We start from the raw sequence: 24,833 nt of genomic DNA, 5'->3' as shown, positions 1-24,833 counted from the left end.
CATACTCCCTGCTTCACACACACACACATACACACTCACACGCGCTCACACGCGCACACACACACACACACACACTCACACACACGCGCACACACACACACACACACACACACACACACACACACACACACACACTCACACACACACGCGCACACACACACACACACTCACACACACGCGCACACACACACACACACTCACACACACATACACACACACACACTCACACACACACTCGCGCACACACACACACACTCACACACACACTCTCACACACACTCACACGCGCACACACACACACACACACACACGCACACACACACACACTCACACACACTCACACACACACACACACGCACACACACGCGCGCGCACACACACACACACACACACACACACATTCCTTTCTTCTGGACAGTGAATGGTACCAGTAGAGTCCATGCTCCTCTGGACTTTAACCACATTCCCTAGCATGTCCAGTGTAAGTCTCCCCTCTCCCCCTGTGGACGTGGGCGCAGTGGGCATGGTGTGGGCCTGCCCCTGCCTGCTGCCCCCCGCTGCAGACAGAAATAGCATCCACGTGGGCTCCATGCTCGAAATCCACTCCCACCAGCAGGAAACTGTTATATGGTTACAGTTATTTTTGCTGTCTGTCTGGACAGAGTTTTTGCGGCGCACTCCAGCGAGAGGATCAATATTTGTCATAAAAAGCCCAGCTGTGCCCTCTATGCCCTGGGGATGGTGTGTCTGTGTATGCATGCATGTGTTTATGCGTTTGTTTGTTGGTGGGATTGTGTATGTGTGAGTGTGACCAAATACAGTGTGTCTTAATTGGATGATTTCTCGCCATGTCTATGGTATATTAATTAACTCGTTAATAAACGAATGGTAATTCTGATTAATTGGGAGGTGATAATGCTGATAATGCTGATTCATAAAAATGCTCATACTCTGCTGTCTTCTTGTAACCCTGTAAAAATATGTATACAATATATTATACCAGATTCTAATACAGCCAGCATAATTTTTTAACATACACTCATTAGATAGTCACAGATTCAGAAGTGTTATTCCATTATTAACAAGTGTGTGCATGTACACATTCATCTGTGTGTCTCTGTTTGTTCATACTCTTAATGACTGATAGTAAATTATTCCCTTCCTGTTATTTCATCTATGTTTCACCTTCTTTACAACCTGCCTCCAAGCCAATGTACGATTCAACAAAGGACAGACAAGCTTTTGCATTAATTATTGCAGCGGTCCTGAAATTTGCTCAGGTGGGTCCGCCAAAAATGTCCTTACCATCCTCGCAAAGTGGTGAGGATTATGCATCTGATTATGCATCGAGTGTTTCAGCTGTTTCAGCTGTGAGCACAAGGCAGGTGTTCGTCTAGGAGTGGCACATGTCCAGGAGCCAAGCAGTGAGCCCTTGTTTCCGTGGCTTCCTGCTGTGACGTCATGCTCTTGTCACCTTCTTCTTTTACCCAGAAGTGCAGGGGTGTGATACCTTTGAAGACAGATTTTCCTTTGAAGAACTGAAGAACTAGTTTCCTACAGTTGACCAGTCATATATGACTATATGCACTCACACACTGAGCACCAAAGAAATGGAAGTGCCTAACCTAGATGACACCTGTCTTCCAGTCATTATCGGGTATAGCTCAGGCCACCACTAACCTGCTTGTAATTGTTAATTCCAAGCTGCTTCTCCTGTATGTCATGTAACTTTTAAACATTGAGTGGAATAGCATATTTTGACATCTGATAATGCCATTTTAATCTTTGCTGAAATAAGGTGCTCATAATCTGCTTCATACAAATAACATTGATTTCTTACTCATTCAGTAAAAAGTACTAGTGGCACACACACACACACACATCCCAATGAAGAAAGCGATTTTTTAGATTGTTGGACCCTTTTTCCTTCAAGGTATATGCTGTCCAGATGCTGTGTGCGACAGGCCTCGTCACCTCCTCCACTCCCATGTGCTCCAGACTCTCACTGACCTCCACAGCCAGGCCGCCCAGCCCTGCACACCCCCACTGCCACGGAGCTCCCCCTAGCATGAAACATTCATAGGAAAGGGCTCCAGTGTGATGAGGGGAATATGGATAAAAGCAAGAAAAAGTTGTAAGAAAGAAAGCGCTGAAGCTTTTAAAATGTTCTAAGTTTTAAGGCAGGCAATAGACTACATGTGCAATCCCCACACCGTAGTTTGAAACTGCTATCAATATCTCCTATACATGACTGAACCAACAATTTATTTAGTAAAACAATTCTATTATCACTCCTAATAATCTTTGTAACAGAAACCAGTTTAAGATACTGGATCTTTACACCCTATACATTATGGTTATTGCTCTGTTGATTGTTGACCTGTACATGTACTTCTGATCACAATCGTAACGTGCTGATGCTGAATCATTGCTAAGATATGGAGCACCGACCGATCTTTTCCCTTTCGTGCCTAAGTGTGTAACTCTTTTAGATGGAATCTGATCATGTAATGCTTGTTGACAGTCGCGCCCATGGCAATGTGATTTCCCGGAACTCACAGTTTGAGTTATGTGTGCTGTTTGTGAGGGAGAGGGAGGCAGTTGTGCTTTATGTGTGAAAGCACTCCTAGTGTTGTGCGTGTGTGTGTGTGTGAAGCACAGTTGCTACTGACAGATGTGTGAAAGGATGTGGTTGAAGCTGTAGACGGGGTGCTATCTCTCTTTCCCTCTCTCTGTCTCTTTTGCTCTCTCTACATACACCAGCTGGGTTGCCTCAAAGATAATACTTTGTTCATTACAGCAACATTACATCCACATTACACCCACCATAAGGCCGCAAACATATAAATAAAATAAACATCACCATGTCTATTATGAAAGAGATTAGTTTAGGGAACTCCTGTTTGACTTTAAAACACTGCAAACATCTGAAAACATTCACGTGCATACAAAGAGCTGCTCGCACACACACACACACACACACAGATACACACACACATACACACACACACACACACAGAGGCACGCAAAGTCCTACCTACATTGAAGATAGCAGTCGACCTGGTCAACCGCATCCTATGATATTCTGTTAATGTTGAAGCTTGAGTTTCAGTGGCCTTGGATCCATCTCAAGTAATCTTAATCCGTTGTCACATACTGTTTCAGAAAATAATGTACACATGCATATATTTTCCTCCACGGTCTCTTTCCTGTTCTTGAAAAATTCATTTCTTAACAGGAAAAAAATCTGGATCTTGTTTAATCAGGCGGCTGATCCATTTTGTATTAGCACTACAGAACGACCAATGGAGAAAAAGACGTGGAAGGTCAGTTTTCTACGTGGACATACGCGAGACAAAACGTGAATAAATGTAAATGTATTAATGAAGTGTTACATGATTCGTGTGCCATTGTAGCATTGTCTCTATTTTCCTGCATGAAAGAAATTCACACACTCATATATGTTCAAACACACTATCACACAAAATCTTTAATATTTTGATATAACTAACTGCTTCTGTATTTGTCAGCTAACTGTTTCAGACAGTGTCTGCAGTGCAGTGAAGTGTCTGCATATATTAGCCCTTTTTTGTTTTCATTTATTTTTGTTCAAAGTTATAGTCTAAATTGATTTAAATATACCAGTTTCCTGATTTATGCTGAAACATGGCTTGGAATGGTTCACATTTTTGCTGTTTGATGAACTTCCCGTCGTACACATCAGCATGATGTGAATGATGACATTTATAAGTGTGAAGCAATATGCCAATTAAAAATGAACAACCTCTAAGTCCAAACAGTTTTGGTTTAATACTTCTTGAATGGAAATGAAGGCATCCCTCTAAATGAGTAACTAATTTTGATTTGTTTACCCCATGGTATTGTAGTTGAAGCCCTCAGCTGTTCCAGCTAGAGTGATAGCACCAGCAGAAGTGAATGGTCTAAAAAGCCACATTCTTCTTCTTACCTTCAATATTCAATGAGAATACTAATTGCAGTGAGTGTCAAGCAGTGGAAATAGGGACCCACTAATGCGCTTTATGGGATGGGGGTGGGGGGGTGATGGGGGGGGGGGGGGGGAGAGAGTGAGTAAGTGAGGGAGAGAGAGAGAGAGAGAGAGAGTAAGTGAGGGAGAGAGAGAGAGAGAGAGAGAGAGAGAGAGAGAGAGAAAGAGTGCATTTTATTAAATTTGGATTGTACCCTCAGGAAGTTCCTCTCTTTGTGTTGCACCTGAGCATATCTGAGCTTTCCGGCTCATCACATATGCTGTGTGATGCTACCAAAGGTCTACGATGCCTCTTGTTCTGTACAGCAATTTTATTGCCCCTCTTTTTTTGCACCTGCTATGTTACCAGAAAGTTACCAGTTTTTAATAAAGTATATTAGAAGTAGGAGTTGAAGCATTAATTGTGGCTCTGTCTGAGGCTAAAGCCATGTTCAAATATGAAGCATTGTCATTTTTCTAAGTTCCCTTTGTGCATTGGCCTAATACCTACCCTTTATTTTGCACTTTTACATTTTGGTGTACCACATGGCTGTGGACAAGTCACTGTGACATTGAAACATGCAGTTTCACCCATCGACCACACGAGGCAGTGCAGTAGAACGTCCTCGCACACAGTGCACCTGTCTGCAGCACACCTCATCTGACCTTACAGTTCCACAATCTGCCTTTATTCCTAATGTCCCCTGAAATAATGCTGATATACCTCATCCCCATTAATCATGAACACCAGAACATTAATCATGACTCAGAAGCATCGCATCCTTTCGTTTGGGTGGCTTAAACAGTGCTGCTGCTGCAGGAAAGTTGTGCCTGTTAATTTTCCAAATACTTGGAATAAGTATGGAGTTTATATTTACTTATTTACAGTTACTATATATATATATATATATTACACTTTATTCAGGGTCCTCATGTCCTAACACACTGTTCATTTTGTGCATTTTTAATGCAGTTTTTTTACTATACTTTGTCCTTTTGTTTCCTTTCTATTCTTTCCTTTCTTTTGTTCCTTCCATGCCCGCTCTGTCCTGACCATCACCTCACCCCATCTCAGCCCTCGCGCTTATTCTCAGCATGTATGCTTACAGTGGATGTGGCATCCCACTCCTTACAATATGTCTTTGCTGCCCCCTACAATCTTTCGTGCCCGTGCTATAAAGGGCCGGAGGGAAGAGTTCGTTTTACAAGCCAATCCGCCTTTGCCTGCTTAAACTGACTCTCCATGCCATAAATCAGCCCTGTCTTAATTATGACTGAGGCGCTGGGTGCCTGTTGCTTGGCAAATCACTCACTTGGTGTATCATGTTCTTGAAGGGTAAGGCAGCGAGTGGATTTGCCTCCGGCATGCCATGCATCTCTAGAGCTCTCCAGGCCCTGGGTGTCAGTAACGGCGTTTAAAGGCGACTATAAATAGAAGTAGCTATTAAAGTGCATTCTCGCAGGGGAGAGTGCGACTCCAGACCATAGGGCCACACCTCGGTGATAGGCTACGTGAAGACAGCTCCACACGCCCCCAGCCTCGCCTCCGCTGCTAGGCAGCGGAGGGGGGAACGTTTAATGTTCCGTACTCGTCTCTCTGGGGTCAAACGGAGGATGAGAGTTTTGCAGCATGAAACTTTTTTTAATCTTCACAGTTATATTGACACATTCCACTCTTGAGTAAATTGCATGTCATATCAGTTGAACACTTTTTTAAAAACCTTTTTTTTTTTTTTTGTCTATTTCCTTCTTTTGTCAATTTATTGTAGAGTGGACAGCAAAGTTGCGGTGGAAGTGTGGTGCAAGCAGGAGTTAGCTTTCTGAGCACACCGTATTACATGTCGAGAGGATTGACAATAAGTGCTATTCCAGTAGACACGCATAGCTGGGGTAATACTGTTTTTCATTCGCTAATTAAAGTGAAACACAAGACAAGCCTCTTTCAATCAGACACACGGCTCACAGAAACATTAGCTCCCCTGTGGCAAGGAGACCCCAGTAACTAAGATTGCAGTCCAGGCATGTCCCCGCTGTTGGGGCTGGTGTGTCCGTTCATCTGTCAAAAAGTCTGAAACGTGAGTAGCGTCTGTAAAGTGCTTGTCTGCATCTCTTCTGTTCGGTTTGGACTCGATCCATCACTCCCAGGATAGCAGTCACTCCTCTCCCGCCCCCTTGGGGCGAGCTGGGAGCGGGGCCACAGAATGCCGTCGGGCCGAGAGCCCCGCTGCCGAATCTTGTGCTCCGGAATAAAAAGCCTTGCGGTGAAGATGCCGCCCGACTTTCACCTGTAATGGGAATCCGCAAGAATAATGGCGACGGCATTTCTGAGCTGACCTTGGAGGGTTTTGGCGAAAGCCTTGTCAGCACTAGTGAGGGATGAAGGATTATAGGTGTATGTGTACACACAGGCAGGGGGGACATAACTGGGAGTCCCACGCGGGCCAGGAACCCATACCCCACCCCACCACCCACCCTCCCTGCAGTCACCTTATTCCCCAATCAGTCCGGCGACAGACCCTGCTCTCGCTCGATCCCTTGCTCTCTGTCTAAAGGAAAGGGGCTTTAAGAATAAATGACTTCCTGCTGGCCAGGAGCAGGGCTGCAGGGAGGAAGGGGGCTGTTCTGTTTATCTCCGCCTGCAGCACTGGCCTCCATTAGGGGAACATGAAAGCCTCAGCACCTCCGCGCTTTTATGAGCCCCTCTGCCGCAGGCCTGGCACGTGGGCTCCCCCCACTTCCACACAGCCTGCCTCCCTGCATCCTGCCACGGCACAGAAACTATAAAAGGTAGGGGGTTGTAAAAGATGCACAGGTCACCTGATGGCATCTGACGGGTCACTGGCAAAGGAAACCTACTGGCCTGAGGCATCTTTATCTCAAGTAACGTCATCCCCTCCCCTTGTGCAGGACCTGTTAAAGCAAACCGGGTCCTGTCCAAAAGCAGTCATGGGGATCACTCTCTCCTGGTTTTGTAACAAGACCTTCTCTTCTCCCACTGAATGGCTGGCTCTCGCAACAGCGCCCCACGGCCACCCCCAACTACTGCCTCGCTGCAGTGTCAGATAGCACTAACTGAAAGGCCTGCATCTCCACACAGGATGGAGATCGCTTCCTGCCTCCCGGTGGGGGGCTACATTTGAATCCTTGGCAGATATATGGGTCATGGTGTTTGTTCAGTCCGACAAGCTGTTTGGGCCTGCCGAGGAAGCCCTGAAGAGAGATATCATTGTTTGCACAGACACTGGGTCCTTCAGCAGGGCACATGCAAGAACAGCTATGGCCCCCTTTTAAAAAAAAAAAATCTTTCACTTGCTAACCAAACAAGGTAATCGACTCACCTGTGCAGCGTTACGGAAATGGAGCTGATTCACGGCTAGCTCCACGCACCTGACTCCATGCCTCTCTGGCAATTGATAACGCTACTAATTGAAGTGCTTAAAACTGCACTGGATTTGTCTGCACAGGCCGACAACTGGCCCAGAGGGTCCGCAGAATGTTATTAAGCCACACTTGGATTTCTCAGCGAGCGCAATGAATTAATTGGAGCAGGTTAAACGCAGAAAGCCGGAATAGCAGAGACAGCTTTCGACACAATGAGAGCGCGCTGAGGAGGGGAGTGCATCTGCTGCACAGGACAGCACCGACACAACACACTTTCATTTAACCCTTCGCAAGCCAGATGAGTAATTAGGACAGGCCGCATCTCAGATAAAAAGCTGCGGCCCATTCGAACCGCAAATCGTCGTGTCATTGTCGGAATAAAGAGAAGCAGAGGATGGCACAGCCAGTACAATCAACTGTACATGAAGTTTCTTAAAATATCACCGCAGAGAGATTACTCAGGGATGATCTAGTTAGTCACCCAGCGTTTAAGAGAATGGGAACTTGGAGGGGAAGTGATGACCTTCATTTGTAACTCCTCTCTGTATTCCATCCTTTGGGTCTCCCTCTTTCCTTATTGCTTTAGCATGACAACGCTGTCTCCTGAGACCTTCTATGTGGTATATAAGTAGCTCTCAGTTTGACATGTAAGTCAGCCATGCACAGAGATGAAGAAAAATGTTATGGGTAATGTTCAGATTTAAGAAAAAAAGAAAAAAGAAAAAAAGGTTCAGTGAAACTTTTTTTTTCCTTCAGATTTCGTAATCTCAGTGGATGTTTTAGATGTGCAGGTGTTGTTCATGTTGCAAATGGTGCTGCCTTGCCCCCTGACACCATAACCCATCATGTTTTATTGGCATAATACAACAAAAGAAATATCTAATTGGTGTTTTGGTTATGCTTGCTGTGGGTGTGGTTTTTCTGTTCCTGCCTTCTCTCAGTCTTTGTTATGTGCTCTCTCTCTCTCTCTCTCAGACACACACACACACACACACACACACACACACACACACACACACACACACACACACACACACACACACACACACACACACACACACACACACACACACACACACACAAAGAGATAGTGGGGGAGCCCACTGGAGTAGGCCTCTGACTGCCACTCTGACATCACTTCTCCCACATCAAAATGAGCAGCTTCAAAACCTGCTACTGGTAGTTGTACAAATATACACACACACACAAACACAGGATAGATGCCTAAGGGTTGCTCAACCAAGACTATCAGTAGCCTAATAAGATCAGTAGGTTCTTTATGGGTCCACACTTCATTCTGCCTGACATTTGGTTCTACACAGGGAGGAGTTCTACACATGCAGGCGTTCAGCTCACAGAAAAGATGCAATATTTGCCTGATTATTTAAGAATTCAGGAAACATTTGCAAACAAACACAATGTATTTAACCATGTTTTCTGTCCAAATAGAGAACAAGCACAGGAACTTTCTCAGTAAAATTAACAAGGTACACAAGTAACATGCAGTGATCATTTGGGTTTTCTGTTGTTTACAATAACATTTCAGCAGCATTCCTGTAATCTTTTTTTTCATATTAAACCACAGTGTAGAATGATGATGCAGTGCTGCTAGTTCCCAGCCAGCCAGTGACATATTCCCACACACTGAAATTGACACTCCTCTTACAGTATATGATGTGTCATATATTCTGACCAAACCACAACAAACAATTTAAATGTGCTGATAACAATAGAAAAAATATTTCTATACCATTTCTATATTTACTAGTACTAAAGCCCTCTTTGAAGTACACATTTAGAGAAAATGGATAATTACATAATTACATTACAAAGTTTTTTTTCTGACTGCATATTAAATAAGCATCTGTTAACATCTCTGCTTAACTTTCATTAACTATTTTTCCCAGTTGTTTTTGGATTTAGTAAAATTGGAGTCGGTTGCTTACAGCTCGCTCAGAGGTCTGTGAGAGATGTGCTTGTGTGCATGACTTCACACCCCAGTCTGACTGATATCAATGCAGTGACCTTCTGCCACCCACAGTCACAGGAAGTGATGCAATCGTGGGCTCATCTTCTGACAGCTTTCCTTCACGTGGGTAGAGCCACAGAGCAATGGTGAGACTAACAGCATGCTCTCGAACCGTTTAACATGGTTTCTGCTCTGCTCAGTGCCAAAGTGTGTGTTAAGAGCAGAGAGAGTGAGAGAAGAGAGGAGAGCAAGTGAAAAAGAGGCAAACAGAGAGGGATTCAATGTTTCATATTATGACGCATGCACAGCGAGTTGGCAGGGAGGATGGCAGTTGGGATGTTAAAGTTTTAGGCTTAAATAAAATCAAAAGTTACTATCAAATATTTTTAAACAGAATTAATTAGGATAGTCACAGCACTGCCCTTCTCCATTTTCTTCAGTACACCTTGTTTTATCACAATAAGGACCAGACACATACACTGGGTTACAACAAACAAACAGAGACCTTTCTAATGACCTTAGGAGGATCTAGCAAGAAAAAAAAAAAAAGCTAAAATAAAGATAATGTACGTGACAGAAACGTGCTTAGACATTAGAGACCATATCAGAAAACACACCTACTAAAGTCTTTCTTCTTCAAAGGACTGTGGCTGACAGGGTTAATCTCTCTGTTCCAGCCTGAGGCAAGGACTGCAGACAGCAGGACCACAGTTAACCCAGCTCCAAAACAGCCCACTGGGACACACGCAAGAGGATAGACTTTACTGTTAGCACCCAAACCCAGCATTTAGGAGACAGAACTGAGCATTTGACTAAATCTGTCATATGTTACAACTGCCCTTTTCAGTATATGTATTTTTGCTTGGTGTATATGTAATGTAATGTATTATAATGTAATGTTCCTACAGTATCAGGCGATCTCAAGGTTCAAAACTATTTTAGTACCTAGATTAAGTGCTGATAAAACACTGGTTGAATGTTGAGTATAATATTTTGATGTTTGCAGTGTGGTTTCAGCCACAACACACAACAGATGTGTCTGTGGGTACTGTATAGCTGCCCCCTACAATATTCCAGCAGAGCATCAGGCTCAGCAACTGTGGTTTGTTCACAGGTATTCTCATCAGCATTTACCCAATGCTGTCATGATATACACACATGACCATCATCAGATAACATGTACAACCCAATCCATTTTGCGCGATGCATGCTTGTGCACATGTATAGAATGTACATGTACAAATACTATTATTATTATACTATTATTATGTTGACATACACACACACACACACACACACACTATTTGGCATACTATTTTCTATTTACTATTTACATGCAACACAGTATTTTACTGTCCTAAACTCCACATGTGAACATGATATTTTACTTTGATAAACTCCACTGTTCATGCTAAAAATGAAACAATGTTCTTGCACTTTAATTTGGCATTTCCCTGTAGACTAGGTAAGGTAAAATACCTTTTTAATGTAAACACATATATAGTACCAAGCTTGTGGTGTAAGAGATATCAGATGTGTTCATTGCTAAAGTTCATTTGCTGGACTGCCCTTGAAACTCTGTAGTTACAGTGGCCTGAAGGCATCCACACTCACCTATATTGGATTCATTATAGAGAACTAGCAGAGGGCTGGAGAACAGTGATAATATGTTACATGTGCTAGGTTAGCAAATATTGGTGGTTCCTTTCTTGGAGGTTCATTTTGTAACTTCAGTTTAGAGAGCCATGCTCTGGAAGCAAACATTTCTGCAGTCTGGTCCCAGTGACTTCACTTCTACCCATGGAGGAAGCACAGAACCATGAATGGTGACCTGTGTGACGATGACCCCGGCCCAGAACAATAGCTCTGCATCCTGTGCTTAGTGTTAGCGGCCCTGCGCGCTGACTGACAGCTCCCGAACGGGGATAATGTGTCGTCTCTGGATGCCAGCGTAGCCAGCAGTGATAAACAGCAGCAATCCGAGCCAGAGAGGGAGGCCAGCCGGCAGCCTGAGAGGGCTGAGGATGCACAGTTAATGCACCTCGCTCCAAACACATGCACCATCAAATATTAACATCACCACATCCTTGTCTCTCTTGGTACGATAGACTTTTAGGTCCCCTCACTCCTAAGTGGCTCAGAATTCCTACTCTAAAGAGGCTAATTCTGTATGTGGGACCGTTTTTGTCCGGTCTGGAATATTTATTGAAAGTTTATCTCACTTTATTATTATTTTACTTGGAACGTGTGTCAGGGTAAATAGGCTCCTCTGAGGCCCCGTTTCCTGGCCTAGCTGTAATGGCAATGTTAACATGACTAGGTAATTTGAATTCTAACAAAGTGAAGATTAGCTGTTGACTGGCGGCAGTGTGGCGATTATTTCTAAAATAATCCTGCTTTGATATGCATCGACGTCCTGGCAGGAATTTTCAATTTGTTTTCCCATTGCCGCATGTAAACAAGCTCTGGTGTCTCCTTATCACGGAGCGACACGGCCGCCGAACAGACATGCGTAAGCTCCCGCTAGCCCTTCCTGGCCCCCTCACCCGCCTCCACTGCAGAACCCTCCACCATCACCAGATGTGCCACTCGTCTGAGTTTCAACAAGTCCCCTTTATCATGGCTATGGTGGATGGGGCTTTATGTATGTACCTGCAAATCATTTGCAAACATGAAGTCCCTTGCAGTGCACGTCCCCCTGAATGCGTTCTGCATGAGGAGTTTTCACCCATTCCGGCGACTGAATAGGCAAATGTGCAGGCTGTCAAAATCAAAATGGCCTCCCACTGCCAAAATAATCAAGCACCATCCAGGGCTCTGCAGCTGGTGATAAATGTTTACCCCTGTTGATTGTCAGACATATGGAGGCTAGAGAATTACCCATTTCAAAAATATCTCCTACGACACAGTTGACTCCAAATGAAAGTTTTTGTGGGAGTGCTGCTGCTGGTGTTGCACTGCTATCCATGGTTTCATATCTCTTGCTATAGCTTGCTGCTAGCATACTGCCATTCCTGCACACTATTTAGGCCACGATGAGTCATTTTGTAAAGCTGAAATCCCAACCACAGTAAGCACTGGCCAATCAAAATGATTAAAACTTTTTCTCCTGATCATTTCCTAATTGACTGTTCATAGCTGTGGTTCAGTGTTTATGTAGAACATGAGAGTTGAGGTTAAATACACACTGACATGGCACTCTCCACATAGACAGAGCCTTTCCTTCTACAGCAGCTTTTCTAAAATCTGAAGGGCACTTAAAGTCTTGCAAAGCTCCTTTTTGATGCATTTAACTTTTTTTTTAGCAAACCCAAAGTTAATTCTGTGGACCGATAGGAGACTCCTAACATGAGTGTCTGAACTCAAATAACTGTTCTGTTGATTTGACTTTGTGTGAAGGAAATGCACTGAGACAAGTTGCCTGCCTGAAGCATAGGGGTCATCTTAGATTGAACTAGTGGAGAAGTTTTGATCAGAGGTGACCAGCAAGACGAAACTGCGGTCACTTGAATTACAAAACCCACACATGATACGATACCAAGGTTGATGTCCAGTTAGTGCTGACAGTTTAAATCGATTCAGACCAGATCACTTACCACATAAATCGTTATGGCCAATGCGGTGCTGGCAGTAGTAGTTTCAGGAAGGTGAGCTTTTCAAGGTGTGCCTTTAGTGGTCCAGAGCAAAACAAGAAGAAATACTGATTTATCACTAATCCGTGTAAAAATGGCTACATTTTGGCTTCTTCGTTGTATGCTCTTTGATTTATGATACATCGAAGCTACTCAATGTCGTGTTTTTCGTATTAGCATTATAACGGGTATGGATTCTTCTTTCTTTTTAAGGTCATGTTGAGACTTCGGGAATCCTGGTTACTGGTTTCCTGTCAGTCATGCCTCCACTTATTGACCTTAGATTGGATGTTGAATCAGAGGCAATTGACCAGAAGAGGACAGGCAAAATGTTGGTTGTTTCACAAGTGAAGGCAGTCAGCTGTCTCAGAAGACTTCAAAGCCATCCCACGGTTCAATATCACCAAGCACTGGTGAGCTTCATGGAGCCCCCCAGTAAATATTGATTACACTGTAAAGCATTATTAGGCCAGAAGGCCTTTATTACTGTAACTGGCTATATTGCAATAATAAAACTTCTCTGTGTATCATTTCGATTTCATCTGGGATCAACAAAATACAAAGTGATACACTTCTAGAGTTATGTACAGTGCAGCCCTCTGAGAGCACCTCCCTCCTCTCGGCACCACTTGTGTCAAACACTGTCTATTTGGCTTAGCAGAATAGCAGACAGAAATGTCTCTATTGACTTTTTCTTCGTCTGACATAGACCTCCATGTGGCCTCCTAAACTGAAGTGCACTTTAAAGAAAATGAAATAAAATACAACACAACGCCGTACACTGAGCTACCATTTTTAGTGTTCTTTTCTGGAGTCCTGAAAGCACTGCACTGGAAAAGAAGTGCAAATATATGTCCTGAGGAGTACTGTGAATTATGCCCACAATACAAATCTATGTGGCTAAATTGGCAGAGTGAATTACCTTTTGATACACCCCTCATTAATCTAGTCTAATACAGCTACAGACGAGCGTGAAAATCTCAGGGAAGCGGGTGCATTAATGATTAGGCTGCAGAGTGAAATCATTACTACCTTTAATGTTCCCAATCTAATTGAGACATTAATTAAAGCAGAGGACTCAGCTGGGTAGTGTTTATTACCACATTCAAATTCAGCCGCAATGATTTGAAGAGGATACAGTAGTGTGTGAGGCCTTCTGGATAACTAAAAGAAGAGATAAGGCTTTACTTTAACACCCTTGTTCTTTTTGGATTTTTTTGTTGTTGTTGTTTGTTTTTCCTTAAAATATGTAATTTATTTTTTTATTCAAATGTATGTGCATAAATGGGAGATATATCTATAACAAGCGACCTTTATTGATATCATGCACATTCCTCTGTTTGAGTATTTGTGCATCTGCATGTGTGTGTGTGTGTGTGTGTGTGTGTGTGTGTGTGTGTGTGTGTGTGTGCGCGTGTGTGTGTGTGTGTGCATTTGCTTGTCAAAGCTAGTTTACCCAGTAGCACAATACTGTCATTTTAAGGCCAAACCATTGTCAAAATCCCCACTTTCACATAAGCCAGCCCTTCATATGGCTTTTTGGGTTATTTAGAAAGATCCTGGCTCAGAAAATCAATAGTGTACAAACTTGCACTAAATGTTTTTATATTTCAACATGTATGAAATGATTTTCCATATAAAACAATGCAAACACATACAATTAAATTAAATATTACCATGCAAAAACACAGTCCTTGGTGGCCCAGTCCCAATGACAAAGACACATATGCAGTCCCCTATGGCCAAACGTGTCTCACATGGTAAGCCATCTGGAACACTGAACAGTGACACAAATAGGGCCTACATGCCAGAGCTAGCAGCATGCCATCTGGTTTGGCGTGGGCAGTATCATTAACGCTGGACACTCCTTTAAGGAGAAGATGCGAGCAGTAATATAAGTATGCTACTGAAGGATAGTTGAATCTGAAATGCTTGTAAAGACAGGGATTCAAAGTTTATTTCATTTTATATTTTATTTTGGTCTTAACAAGCAACCTACTTTACATTAAGTTTACAGCTAAGTGTTGACGTTGGCATGAACACCCACTATGTACAATTCTAGGGTGTTACGGGGTAAATATTCTAGTTGATGTCACTTTATCTTTCTTACTTTAGAGCCCTTGCTAAAATCATATACATTAAGAAATTAAGAGCAAGAAGTGAAGCTATCACCTCCAGAAGTCAGCACCATTCACTGGGGGAAAAACTAATGGGTAGTGGCTTTACAGTAAAATTTTACGGACCGTTGTATAAAAGTAACTTTCATCAGTGTGAAGGGCGGAGAGGGCTGGAGGCGGGACATCGTAAAGGAGGCGGGGATTCTTGGCTGTCTGTCAAAGCCAGCGGTGGTCCTCGCAGTGCTCTCATTGCAGCCATGGACACTCACCTCCACATCTGTTTTTCCTGACCTCTTACTCAACCTGCTTACACACACACACACACACACACACACACACACACACACACGTCCCACACACATCGCCCCCACACACACACACACACACACACACACACGTTGCTGCGGTGGGCTCCCTGTGTCCCAGGTCCACAGACAGAGGAGACGAGGTATCCAGTGTCCCTTAATATTTTATTGTTTCCTTCAAAGGGGCTTAGCAGCTTCCCCTGAGCTAGGCGTTTCTGCTTGGCATGGGGGGTTCAGACTTCCCGCCCGTTTCCTGGGCCAGTATAGCGTTACCCTGCCTCCCCATCTCTACCGATGCTGCACTATCACTTCTATCTAAGTCCGCCATCGATCCCATGCGGAACACCCCCCTTAAGCGCAACACAAAAAACGCAGTCGACTTTTCATCACAATCTGTGGTTAGCGTCTGCCGGTGGAGCGAGACGGCCAGTGACGCGGGGCGGCCATTCAGGTGGAGCCCATGGTCGGAGCTGCATTCCTGAGGTTTTGGGGCGGTTTGAGCTGCTATGCTGAACAAAGGTCCCAGGAGTTCATCCAGACCAGGCGACCTACACGAATGTGTGCAAACATAAATAACTTAAAAAAACACAGCTGATTCAGTGCAAGCCTCCGATTTCCAATGTGAAAATGAACAGAAGCAGATGGACGTTTGGATGAGGCTGAAAAAGCAAAGCTTGGACTTCAAAGCTATTAAAAGAGTATAAAGTTCCCTAAGACTTCATGAATATTGTAGTGTTCGAAAGTCACTTCCCCCGATCTGAAAAGGAAACATCTAAAGAGTTTTATGCAATATAAAGTGCACATGGGGCTTTACATAGAAGTGGGCAGCACAGTAATGAAAGCTAGCATGGAGGTGGAGACCCTTCAAGTTAGTATGTGTCTTTAAACATGACCAAGTATTACTTACTTATGTTTTATCTGCATATCTTTCCACAGCATCAAATCTTTGAACTGCCTTCCTGCTGTGTTTTCTTTTTCTCCTTTTGTTTCACACTTTTGTATCTATTATATCTAAGATGGATTTTACTGGCCAGGATGAGAGAGCAGGAATTCTTTTTATGCATTTCTGTTGTTTAAGCGAAGTGTTTTTCTTATGAGTGCCCAGGCTCCGTGTCTGTTATTGGGGCTGGGGCCTGGATTGGCTGCATAGCGAGGAGAGAGGAACTGTCCAGAGTATGTGGGACCTGTCTGTCAGGCTTTATTTCGGTTGCCTTTCCTAATTAGCAAGAAAAGGTCAGAGCGTTGTTAAAGGGGTGTGCAAACGCCTTGGCTCTGGCACCAGCCCTACATGGTCGTGCTTCACGCGGTCAAGGTCAAGATGCAAATTTAGAGCCTCCTGCTATCAGTGACAAATACATCAAACAGACTCCGAGGAATATGCGCAGTCTGGTGTATGTAGTAAGTGCTTTTGGTGTGAGCCATTTTTGTAAGTGGCTCAACTTGTCGTACATTCAGTGCCATGGAAGAATAAGAGGAGTAGGACTGTAGCATAATTTTGCAATACTTCAAATTCTGAAGTAATGCACAGTAAATCACTAAATATAATGCTTAACAAAAATGCCTGATGCAGGCTGAACAAAGTCTGAACATAAGAGCTGAACATCATAGGCATTTCATATGAACCGGATAGCCTCACCTCAGTGTTTTGTCAGCAGTTTAAATGAGAGCCTCACTCATTCCTCCTCTCTCTCCTGTGATTTCCAACAGACATCCCAAATATCTTCACCTTCCTTATCTGTCTACATGCACTGTGTTCCTCATCTGTCTTCCTCTGATAACTGCTCAGCGTGTCTCAGGAAGCCATTTAAAGCACATAACCAGACTGTTGTTCCAGCCTGTTCCTCTCTCAAACCTATGTACCGTAAGAGTTACCCTCATCATGTGAATCTGTAGAAACTCCTGTCAAGAATATGGCTCTGCTAGTGTTAGCTCCATGGCAAGAAATTTCAAGGCCTGATGAAGGAGGGGAGAAGGGGTTGAAGCAGTGTCACGTGTAATGTGTTGGGTTTTTATGTAATGTTTTAACATTTCTGCCCGTAATTCTGTTTTTACCAAACGGGAAATTTCACATCTATCTATTTATTTATTTATTTAAACGCTCCAGAAATGTGCACTTTAAGGGTGCTCCATCTCCTCACTGTTTCCTTTCTTTAATTTGGGGACCAATTTTCTTTATATACTGCTTAATGTACTACATTAGTCATTGCAGTGTGCTGGAAAGGCACATTTCATTTTCTGTGGAGGCAAATCCAAGGATTGGGTGATATAAGAGGGTGTGGTGATAAATTAGTGTCTTCACAGCCAATCATATTGCATTAGTGACTTAACAGCCAATCATATTGCATTAGTTTGTTCACAGCCAATCTTATGTATTACAAATGGCTGTGCAACAGATAAAAAAAAAATGTATCAAGTTAGGCAGCACCAAAAAATGTTTCACAACAGAGAAGACCGAGATGCTTGCTTAGCATGAGCAAATATTTATTATACTGCATTACTCTTTTTACTCTACACAGCAAATTAGGTGTAGACAGGCTGTTAAGCAGAAATTAGCAATCAACTTAAGTGTGCACGACACAATAAAATGCACCAGGAACAGCAAATCTCTGGAATCTCTATAAAGCATCCAATTTGCAATCCTTGAAGTTATCATAGTGACATAAATTTTCAGAAATCCACAAATAACTTGCCTTTCGCTAACTTGTTCACACTTTCAGTTTTGATGCACCTACCCTCTCACCCCTGCACAGGGCATGAAACTACAACATGCACACTGAGAGGTCACAAAAATCCTTTTATGTTGTAGTATGGCTAATATGTGGTAGAAGCACAAAGTAATCAGCTCCTTTAATTTCACTGAGAGTTCGGCTTTGCCAGAAAAAAAAAAGTTTTGCCAAAAATTATAGTCATCTTATTTACTGATACATTAATCATTTGACATATGCATCATTTAATTTCCCCCGTAATGTGTACAACGTAAAATTACTGAAAGTTCAAAGCAATCAGTGGTAGACATTCAGAGAAAACAGCATGAACATATATTGGAAATGTATACCCTACCATTATTCATATTTGATAAATACGTTGAAGTTGAGAGAAACGTATAATATTTATTTTGCTGTGTGTGCAGTAAGTCAGTATTAGACAACAGCCACTTACTGTCAAGGTTGCCACCATTTTAACTGGCCAATATTTCACTTGTGAAATGCTTTCTCCTCACCTGCCAATATCCAACTACCCACTAAGCTAATGGACAGCCTGTAAACGGTGCCTCATTACATCTCATTACAGAGGGATGAAAAATGAAATGACAGCAAATGTTGGATGGAGAGGAGAAGAGGGGCAGGGACAGGCAGCCCATACTTAATTTACCAGTATAGTTTGTGCTTCTAAATAAGGATATAAATTTGAAGGTAAATGCCATAGTCTTTACTGGGCAGTTCTGGCACATCACTTTGTGCAGGAATGCCTTCATGTTGCGTATGGCTTTACTCTGGAGTGTGGCTGGATTATTCTTCAGATAAGATTTCACAAAAACAGTGGGGTATGTGTCAGAGATCTCTCAACAGCTCTGTCCATTCACTGCATGACAGCAGACCAACAAGATACTAGCTGGATTATCTCCCAGTGTGCATAACCTATTTCTTTGCGATTTTCAAGGGTCTCCAACCCCCATCACACATATGCATCAAGGACCTAGTACACTGAAGATCCCAAATGTGTATTAGGTAGGTGTGGCTGCTTTATATTAATCCCTAGCCCTAGTCATTCTGAGTACAGACCATAGCTTTTCCCTGACCCTTGCCAGGATAATCCTCTTTTGGCTAATCGATGGACATGCGTTAAAGGTAACTGCCGTGTCACGATGTCAACCGAGCCATTGATTGGCCATTGTTTAGCCCAGGAGGACTTCCAGCCGCTGCGTCGTCCATGTAAGAGGATTTGGGATGACCAGATGTCCCGCTTTGCTCTTACAGGGCTAGTCTGGGTTCAGACGCTGGGTCAGTGGTCTCCTCAGGGAAGTCCCTTGTGCGTGCTGCCTTGCTGCCGATTGCTTTTTTATGCTGCTCCACCAGTCTTCGCGACGGCGTCTTTCAGAGGAAGGCTGTTACAGCTGCTTTAATTGACTGCAGTGTGCTGTTTTTCCTGCCGAACACATGAATGAATGTGCCTATAACCATGAAGTAGCGTACTGACTTAGAGCAGGCTGTTGACATGCAGTAAACATTAAGTATGACCTTAATGTGAATAATTCATCTCCTATGGTAAATTATTCAAAGAACTGCATGTACAACACAGAAGGTATGTTTAAATCTTAGCTTTTATGTATTCTCCTAAGTGATGAGGCATTCTATAATTGTTCTCTTATGTGTTAGGGAATGTTTATACATTACACCCTGTTTAACAATTAATGATGCTAAGCACCTGCTACATGCATGGTAATGTGAAGAATGAATCAGAGAATATGTCATGTTTTTTTTTCTCTGCCCTGTCTCAACAAGATACACAGGATAAATATATGCACCTGTTTGCACGGCTGTTTTATGCGTGGAAGTTGACACAAAATTGGTCCTTTGGGGTGTGAGGGAGCACCTGCAGGGGAGTGGCAAGGTTTGTTTGCATAAATCCCGGCGTTGGAGCAGAGCCTTTAGATTGGCCCGGTCTAGGCCTCCTCAGGGAGGATGGATTACGTCGCAGAGAGGCGCTGGCAGCGATTGATTTGCGCGGCGGCCGGAGGCCTGCGGTGAACCATAGCCCTGACCGCCCCCATGCCACAGCTGGGGATGGGACGGTGATAAATGGCAGGAGGAGGCTTGGATAGAGACATGGTCACTCCAGAGAGTATATCTGCTGCCTCCTAAGAACCCCAAACCACCAGCTGTCAGGTTCTTTTCGAAATCCATCATAAACCCCATACCTGACTAGAGTCTCTCTCTCTCTCTCTCTCTCTCTCTCTCTCTCTCTCTCTCGCTCTCTCTCTTTCTCTTTCTCTCTGTTGCCAGTGTGTCACAGGCTCATTTCCATGACTAATGCACTCCAGGTATGCAGAGGGGACTCCATTATGTCATTGAGAGCAGTGGATGTGTCAGGGTTCCCTGCTCTGGGGGGACGAGGATGTCGTCCCCTGATGGAGAGGTGCTCTGTGCCTCTGACCTAGTGGCGGACACACTGATGACACACTAAGACATAGCTAAGGACATTGCTTGGACATGCCTGAGTGCTCCTAAGCAATCCAGAGGCAGGGCATTTTCTTCTGAAATCTGCTTCTTGCTTCTGATCTTAATTTGTAGTGCATATTTACCCTGTACACTGAGAACACTTCACAAACACAACAGTGGAAACTTTTATCATTCTAACCGCAGTTCAGTCCCAGAAATTATTGTAATTTTCTGTTGTCTTTTGCCCCCCATCTCTCTCTCTCTCTCTCTCTCTCTCTCTCTCTTTCTCTCTCTCTCTCTCTTTCTCGTTCTGTGTGTGTTATGTTGGTATTGGACCTGACAGCTCTCTCAGTAGGGGAGCTTTTGTAACACAGTGTCTTCGTGCCCTAACCGCTGTTCTCCTTGGTGCAAACATCTCCAAAACAAACATTCTCTGCCGTAAAGCAGGGGGCTACCCCTAGTGGTGCAGGTCGCACGCTCGCTCCTTCAAGAACCGTGACTCCCTGGGCCTCAATGCCAGAGGATGACAGGACACTGGCTGTCAGCAGATCAGACCGCACTGTAAGAGCTGTTTGTCAGTCTGAGAGGAAGTGCTCATAAAAGGCAAGACCGTTAGCAGAGGCAGTTTTTTTCCATGTCACCTTTTGGCTGGTCAGGTCAGAGCCTGCAGGGGCAATAAGTGACCAGCTATTCCCAGAATCCCCCACACAAACAGACTGGGATGGAACACAGTTCCTGGGTTTAGAGTCATTTCAGTGTCCTTGTTATAAGCATGGTAAAATAAATAGCAAATACAGTCTGAAAACAGAACGTATGCTGCCTCACAAGGCTTTTCAAAATGTCCCATATTTCATTTGATAAATACCCACTTCATATTAGGGAGGACCTCAAAGCCAGTAAGAGAGTGAGAGAGTCTGATTTCTTCTGGCGGGCGCCATAGATCGCCTGTTCATGTGTGCTTTATTTCGCCGTGTGTGACAGTGTGGGGAGGTGGACGGGAACAGGGCCTGGGCTGGCCCTGGTGCTCACACCTTTAACGACATCTTAAATGTCACAGAATGTCACGCTGAAGGATAGAGTCAAGAGAAGCTTGCTTCATGTTAGCACACCATTCCCTCAGGCTCCTGTACCTTGCAGCTCTGCACTGTGTGTGTGTGTGTGTGTGTGTGTGTGGGTGTGTGTGTGTGTGTGTGTGTGTGTGTGTGTGTGTGTGTGTGTGTGTGTGTGCGTGTGTGCGTGCATGTGCACATGTGTGTTGGTGTGCATATGTGTGCATGTGAGGGGTCTGCTCATTGCGGCCCACATTTCAGCACCTTTAACATGGCTATGATTTACAGCACCTGCTACTGAGAGAGGCAGCAACCTTCTCCCCTAGCTGCAGCTTTTGACACTTTAGTCTTGTTTTCATCATTTCTTGATAACAGCGACTTACAGTATTCCTTGTAGGCTGCTATTTTTAAGCGCAGCTGCAGTAAATGTGCTCTCAAAGGGATTTTCAGCAAGCGCCCTAGGAAACTAACCAGGTGTCAGAGTGTGCATGTGACGTGTGGCCTCCCTGCAGTGGGTTTGTGCCTGGAGAGGAGAGAGCCCTAAGCAGCATTTCCTTCGTGTCCTCTTGACCCGGAGAAGTGCTCTCTCTCTCTCGCTCTCTCTTCCTCTTCCTCTTCCTCTCTCTCTCTCTCTCTCTCTCTCTCTCTCACTCTCTCATACAGGGCAGTTTAAACTCAGCTCACTGGCCTAAAGGCTTGCCAGTGCAAAATCTCACAGTTGGATGTCGGGACACTTTGCCAGCCTGCAAATGCTAGAAACCAGCTTCAATTACATCAGCAGCAGCGGAGAGGACATGGGCCCTTGCGGCAGCCGGTCGGCATGCCAGAGGGTGTGTCAGGCTGAGTGCATAGAACTGGGACAAGGGACAGGGGTTAAGGTCATGCCCTGTGACCCTTCCCACTGTCCTTGTTACCAGCGTTGACCCTGAAGCGCATGCAGCTCAAGTTTAGCTCACATTAAGGAGGACAGAGTCCTTGCTTTCTCCAAAGCTTCAAAATGTGTTTCTTCTTAATTTGTCAAGCTTAATTCTGAAACTGACTAAATTAGAATCCTTACCTTTTGACCCATTCCTGTATTCCCAGTATCTGCATATTTGTATGGAACAAGAAAAAAAAGTGAAATACGTCAAGAGTAGCAAAATATAAGGGGGGGCGGGGGGGGACATTCTCTTTCTCCGAGTGTTTTTGTGAATATTTCATTCTTCTACATAAATCTTTGTCATGCATAACAGCCCTGGCGTATTTGGGCTGGGAGGCTGCACGAGGCAGCCGGTGGAAGGAGCATGTAAATGAATGAGGGAAATGGCAGGGGCTTGCTGTGCTTCCCAGTGTAATTTCACAGCTGTCATCCCCCGTGAGAAAAGCTCACCTTTACACGAGCGAACAGCACTGCACAGAGAACAGACGCTCTACGGCGGGTCAAGTTTGGCCTCCTTTTAGGATTAATCTTGCTATTGCACAGGGGTGTCTTATTGTTATTACTATTATTATTATTATTATTATTATTATTATTATTATTATTATTACTACTGCAGTTTTATATTTATTTTTTCTTTTTAGAAAAGTGAGCCTTAGAGAAAATTTGGCGGTGCTGACATAGAGCACATTTTAGCTGCATGTATGTCTGTTTTCTTTTTCATATTCTCGCATATTCGTAATGTTCTGTCACAATCATAAAGCCCTATATAAATAAGATCGGGTCCTTTTTTAGCAGTGTGTCGAGACATTCAGGACAGCTCACAAGCATGAGCATGCGTTTCACAGCTCCTTGCTAGGTCTGCCAAGGACACGGGGAATTGGGGTTGAGTCTCAGCTGTGCATTTTCATCCTGGGGTGCATTCCTGTTGAGAGAGGAACATGCCCCCCAATCCCCCCCCCACACACACACACACACACCCTCCGCCGCTATGCGCCATACTGTGTCAGTCTGTCTGGCGGCTGCGCGGCCAGTTCAGCTGAGTGCATAGCGGCCTTACCAAAGCCAAGGCTGGCGGGCTCTGTCCACATCAGGGGAGGGTCATGCCTGCCTTTCAGCTCCCACTACACCACAGTGGGTGTCATGGGACAGAAGCTTCACACTTCGGCCTACTACGACTAGACTAGTAGAGGAAATCACAAATTGTCATGGCAAAGCTCTGTTTGTGTCCTGCAACTGAATTGATAGAGTCACTTAATGAGATGCATACACACACACAGACATACAAGCATGCATACACAAACTGCTTGAGTTAATCTGAGGGGCTGATTAGAATTGGAGGTAGCACAAGGCAGAAGGTTAGACTAGTGCAAGCTTTCATGTGATATTCATTATGTAGGATCCATAAGTGCTCTGCAATTAGCAAGAGATAATCATCGTAATCACACTGATCTCCACAAATTATTCTTACACATGCACATAATCAAAAAATGGCTCCATAATAGTCCCAAAAGTTTTAGACCCCCCTCAAAATTATAAACTATTTATATCAGAAATATGAGTTTATTGTTTGTAACATGCTGTAAAATACATAAATAAAGATAAATATAATAAAATATTAATGTGCATAAACATTATTAAATTAAAGAGGCACAACCATTTTTTGTGTGCTTTTAATGGAAAGTACAGGTCAATGTTAGTTACATCCCTATGCCACAGGGGGAAAAAAATTAAAAACTTTTATCATGAAAATGACTTCAAAGACACTGAAATACAATTAAGACCTAAATCTGTCCACTTACGGGATGGGCTGAAAAAAAATCTTTCAACCCAGCATAAGATGTGAGGAATGACTTAGACCAAGAAAAACACAAAAATCAGCCAAAGTAAAAAAAAAAAAAAAAAAGAATGTATTACAGTACCACATTTTTGGTTTAAGCAAAATAAATGCTCACTGCCCTTATAAATACCTTTTCAAATTTCCTAAGTTGCTTAAAAGACCTCTTTAATGTGCTTCCCTTTACCATATTTGACATGTTACTGAAATTAATGCAGATGGCAGAAAGGGGAAAGATTTTTTTCAGTGTTATTACAGTGATTGAGGAGGCAGAATCTTTGTTGTAGGTCAACGTATCAAGTGTATTCATTTTCTTCTTTTTTTTATGAGAAAAGATTTTTGGAGGTTCAAACAAAATAGTCTTAGTCAATCTGTATATGCATATGCATGTGAGTAATACACAATCCCACATGCACTGGATCTGGTCATGCTATGAAAACATGTGACCAAATAAAAGTACATTAAAAGTTCAGAATGGAAAGA

At 43.6% G+C, this 24,833-nt stretch overlaps 1 protein-coding gene across 3 annotated transcripts in view; it reads left to right on the top strand.

Annotated features, from left to right (window-relative positions):
• LOC113570837 (MAF bZIP transcription factor a) overlaps positions 1 to 24,833 on the top strand; it is an 81,844-nt gene that overhangs the window by 28,006 nt on the left and 29,005 nt on the right. Inside the window, exon 3 of one of the 3 annotated variants that reach the window (XM_081708730.1) lies at positions 13,181 to 14,165. The exons of the other annotated variants lie outside the window; for them this stretch is intronic. The gene's annotated coding sequence lies outside the window, so the exon portion shown is untranslated. Of the gene's footprint in view, positions 1 to 13,180; positions 14,166 to 24,833 lie in introns of those variants that run through there. 3 annotated transcript variants of the gene reach the window in all.

This window comes from Electrophorus electricus, unplaced genomic scaffold, assembly GCF_041902795.1.
Source record: "Electrophorus electricus isolate QZ-2024a unplaced genomic scaffold, ASM4190279v1 Scaffold113, whole genome shotgun sequence".
NCBI lineage: Eukaryota > Metazoa > Chordata > Actinopteri > Gymnotiformes > Gymnotidae > Electrophorus > Electrophorus electricus.
The sequence above is the reverse complement of the archived record's forward strand: the minus strand, read 5'-3'. Positions and strand labels throughout refer to the sequence as shown.